Source organism: Sapajus apella, unplaced genomic scaffold (genome assembly GCF_009761245.1).
Source record: "Sapajus apella isolate SASKATOON/1434 unplaced genomic scaffold, GSC_monkey_1.0 scaffold4, whole genome shotgun sequence".
In the NCBI taxonomy this organism is placed as follows: Eukaryota; Metazoa; Chordata; class Mammalia; order Primates; family Cebidae; genus Sapajus; species Sapajus apella.
This window is the reverse complement of record NW_022436944.1, coordinates 27350022-27355021: the sequence shown is the minus strand read 5'-3', so window position 1 is coordinate 27355021 and position 5000 is coordinate 27350022. Positions and strand designations below refer to the sequence as shown.

General features: G+C 37.5%; 1 pseudogene; it reads left to right on the top strand.

Moving 5' to 3' along the window:
- Positions 1-966: 966 nt before the first annotated feature.
- On the top strand, positions 967-2321 carry LOC116537993 (annotated as a pseudogene).
- The last annotated feature ends 2679 nt before the right edge of the window (positions 2322-5000 follow it).

The following is a 5000-nucleotide window of genomic DNA, read 5'->3' as shown; positions in this document are numbered from 1 at the left end:
CTGATTGTCGTTACCTACAATGTGAATGGTTATTCTTTCTATGGTAACCAACCTTCCTGATCTGCCTGGAACCACAGGGTTTCCTGGATACAAAACTTTCAGCACTAAAACCAAAACGGTTCTAGAGAAACCAGAATAGTTGGTTGCCCTATTTACATTCTGTGTAATCTGCCTAGAAAGCAAAGATTCTGTGACTCACTTGAATAACTGTACATTCTGTATGTTAACTTTACGCTCTTATCTATGAAAAAGTAGAAAAAGGAAAAGGAGAAGAAGAAAACAAAAAGAGGAGGAGGAGGCCGAGGAGGAGCAGGTGCAGGGGAGGAGAAGAAGGAGGAAGAGGAAGAGGAAAAAATTAAGGAAAAATGTCCCTTATTTTTGAAAGTAAGCTTTTTCTTTCATGTAGGGTTCTTTACAACCATGTCACCTTGTATATTTATTTTTAAATGTCTTATTGTCACTTTAATAGGAAACCAAGTACTGTTTTCGGGCACACATGAACCTATCTTAATGAAATGTCCAAGTCTTTGACAGCCTTTTTGATTTTTGCCTTCTGAAAATCAGATCTGAAATATGGAAGAAAATAAAACTTGCAAGACATCTTTTATACCTACAACAGTTTTTGAGATTTCCCAGAGGGTTCCTAGAAAGTCACAAAGATTTGTTATTTTACCTTATAAGAAGAGATACTGAAAATGATTAGCTTTTGTAGATTCCATGGAAGTCTTGTCACATCAGAAGAGCTGTCCTGTGTTTCCTATATTAAATTTGCATAGGTCAGATGCTATTAATATAAATATTTTAGAAACTCTATGCCTTATGAGGTATTCATCAATGCTTTACTTTCTGTATATATTTCAATTTTAAGGAAAATACTGATCAAAAGTCTTATAAAATAGTTCTGCTGAATTTTCCTATATTTACCTGAGTAGTGTTTTACCTGATGATATTGAGCAACACTATATTTCAATTGTTAAAATGTTAATTGGCCACAGCCGTTTCTCATTTTTTTAAAAAAAGCTTGAATCGAATAATTTTTAGGCTAGTGGGTTCTCAGTGCACATCAGGTATACTCACAGAGTTTTATAGAAATAGAGAAGTCTGCATTTTGCGAAGAGACAAAAACAGCGGTTGTGGCCGCATTGCCGACCTCCAGCAGCAGTCCGGCTTCTCCACCTAGAACCCGGAAGTAGGAGGAGACTCAGAATCCAATCTCTTCTCCCTCCCGGCTCCTGTTTTCGGCTTTGTCAGAAACCTTGTCATCAAACACAATGGCCAGCAATCTTACCAACAAGACAGATCCTCGCTCCATGAACTCCCATGTGTCCATGGGGAATCTCAACACTCTGGTGATCAAGAAATCTGATGTGGAGGCAATCTTTTCGAAGTATGGCAAAATCGTGGGCTGCTCTGTTCATCAGGGCTTTGCCTTCATTCAGTATGTTAATGAGAGAAATGTCCCAGGTGCTGTAGTGGGAGAGGATGGCAGGAAGATTGCAGCCAGGTTTTAGATATTAACCTGGCTGCAGAGCCAAAAGTGAACCGAGGAAAAGCAGGTGTGAAACGATCTGCAGCAGAGACGCACGGGTCAGTAACAGAACACCCTTCTCCGCCCCTTCTGCTCAGTTCTTCCTTTGACTTGGACGATGGCTTTCAGTGGGATTATTATGATAGGATGTGTAGTGACCCAGCACGTGTACCTCGTCCTCCCCTCCTCCTGCTGCTGGGGCCTAGTGCCTTTGAAACATCAGCGAGTATCAGGAAACACCTCGTGAAGGAGCAAAAGTGTCTTCAGTTCTAAGAGTGGACAGCGGGGATCTTCTGAGTCTGGAAAGTTGAAAGGAGTTGACCTTCAGGTCATTAAGAAGGAATTGACCCAGATAAAACAAAAAGTGGATTATCTCCTGGAAAACCTGGAAAAAATGGGAAAGGAACAGAGCAAATAAGCAGTAGAGATGAAGAATGATAAATCAGAAGAGCAGAGCAGCAGCTCCGTGAAGAAAGATGAGGCTAATGTGAAGATGGAGTCTGACGGGGTGCAGATGACTCTGCTGAGGAGGGGGGCCTACTGGATGATGATGATAATGAAGATTGGGGGGATGACCAGCTAGACTTGATCAAGGATGATGAAAAGGAGGCTGAGGAAGAAGAGGATGACAGAGACAGCGCCAATGGTGAGGATGACTCTTAAGCACATAATGGGGTTTAGAAAATTTATCCCATTATTTCTTTACCTAGGTGCTTGTCTAAGATCAAATTTTTCACCAGATCCTCTCCCCTAGTATCTTCAGCACATGCTCACTGCTCTCCCCATCCTTGTCCTCCTCGTGTTCATTAATCCATATTTCCCTGCACGTAATCCCATTTTCACTTCCTTTGACGCTCATAGTTTTGTTAAGTCTTACCCTGTAATTTTTGCTTTTTGATACCTCTTTATGACTTAACAATAAAAAGCATGTTTGGTTTTTATTAACTGTCTCTAAAATAATCTCTTGTTGTGCAGGGAGTACGGTTCTATTCATTCATACAGAAGCTCAGCAGTTGCTTTCCTAACTGCAAAGGCAATCTCGTTTAGTTGAGTAGCTCCTGAAGGCAGCTTTGGGTTAGAAATATGTGTGTTACACCCCAACATTAGTGTGCTGTGTGGGGCAGTTCAACACAAATGTAACAATATATTTTTGTGAATGAGAGTTGGCATGTCAAATGCATCCTCTGCAAAAATAATGTTATAGTCTTAAGATGTTTTTTCTAAAGTTGATACTGTGGTTATTGTTGTGAACAGCTTGATGTTTGGGACCTTTTTTCCTCCAAATAAGCAAGTCTTTATTAAACCAGGAATTTGAAGGGAAAAAAAAGGAAATGGAGAAGTCTAACCCCTACTCCAGACTTACTGAATCTCTTTTCTTGATATTCTTGGTATGCTATTTACATGCTATATCTAAGGATTATTATATGTTATCTCTCAAGAGTTTTTCCTCTATAAAGTATACTCATTTAGTTTTATGAAGTGGATATGACATTCACTGACTTCTTAAAAACTAGACTTAATTATTACTCTAGGAGATATTTGTTTACATTTTTCTGAGTGAATGACTTTCTTGTCTTTGCTTTGCATGCCACCAACCAACCAACCAACCAACTTTCCTTGTCAGTTGCATTATTCTTGCATTATTTTTATTATGCATTTTGATCAGGCCTTTTACACTTGAAAATTAGTAAAAAACTATAGTTCTGTCACTTATCAGTGGTTTTTGTTTTACTCTAATGCTTATTGAAGTTTCTCCTATTAACTACAGGCTGGGGTTCCTGTCTTCAACAAAGAAGCACAGGCTCAGAGCCTTATGGAAAAAGGTACTTCAAATACTGACCCTTCAAAGCACTGATTCTTAGATAGAGGTATCTGAGTTGGAAATACTTTAGCAACTTTCGGATCATATCAGTGTATTGAGTGAGGATTTCCAGAACCCTTTTTAGTTGAACAGATGGCCTCATGAGATTACTATATATGTATGCCTTTGTGTCATCTACAGATATTGATAGCTTCTTCTTCTTATTTTGGATTTTTATACTTTTTAAAATTGTTTTTGATTGTCTAAATACAATGGCTAAACCTTCCAAAAAAGTAGTTAATAATACTGATGATAGTGGACATGTTTTCTTTTGTCTTATTCTTCTTTTTGAGACAGAGTCTCGCTCTTTCACCCAGGCTGGAGTGCATTGGTGTGATCAAGGCTCACTGCAAACTCCACCTCCTGAGTTCAAGCGATTCTGCCTCAGCCTCCCAAGTAGCTGGGATTACAGGTGCCTGTCACCACACCTAGCTAATTTTTGTGTTTTTAGTAGAGACAAGGTGGTCTCGAACTCCTGACCTCAGATGATCCACCCGCCTCAGCCTCCATAAGTGCTGAGATTACAGGTGTGAGCCACTGCGCCCGTCCTGTTTTATTCTTGATTTTAGTGGAAATACTTTTAATAGTGTTTTTATGATAAGACTGATTTGTTACTTTTTAGTGTAATGTATCTTGTTAAGAAGTTAGCTATCCATATCTATTTTACTGAGCATTTATTTTTGACTTAGTATCAATAATAGATGTTCAGCATTATATGATTTTCTCCTTTAACATATTAACATGATAAATCACGTTGAATCTTCCTTACATTCTAGGAATTAACATCATTGTTTATGGTGTATTTCTTTAACGGCTTCCTGACTATATTTGATTATATTTATTTAGAATATTTACATGTGTATTTATGAGTAAGGTTACTGCATCATTTTAAAATTTGAGACTATCTTGTCTATTTGGGGTATAAATACTGAACTAGTTTGTAAAATGAATTTGGAAGATTTTCTTTTTTTGTCTGTGTCTTAGATTGTTTTACACAAGAGGTGGTTAGGGTTGGAAGTAAAGACTTAAAAGTGTCATTATTTGAGGTTACATAATCATTTACCTGGAAAAAAATCATAATCAACACCCAGTGTATTAGAACTGATAAGAGAATTCAGAAAGTTTGCTAGATATAAAAGCAGTCTACAAAAATCAGTAGTATTGCCCTATGCAAGCCATAACTTACTGGAAAATATAATAACGAAGAAATTATTCACAAGGACAAGAAATATACAAAGAGTCTAGGAATTAACAGAAGCAAAAAGATAACACAAACATACTATTAACAGATGCACATGAGATCTCTATGGAAAAATCTTACAACTTCTGTTAAAGGACACAGAAGACAATTAAATAAAAGGGGAGGCTGTCTGTGCTCTTGGATTGGATAATTTAACATTGAAGAGATTTATATTGCCCACAAATTCATCTATTAACTCAATGTACTCCCAAATGAAAGTCCATGTAGATGTTTTTGGGAATATGATAAATTCACTCTAAAATTTATGTGGAGGTGTAAAGGTCCACGTACAGCTAAGTCTTTATAATAAAGAACAGTGAAGGGTGGGGATTTATCTTACCAGATATTAAGATATACTACAAAGTCAAAAC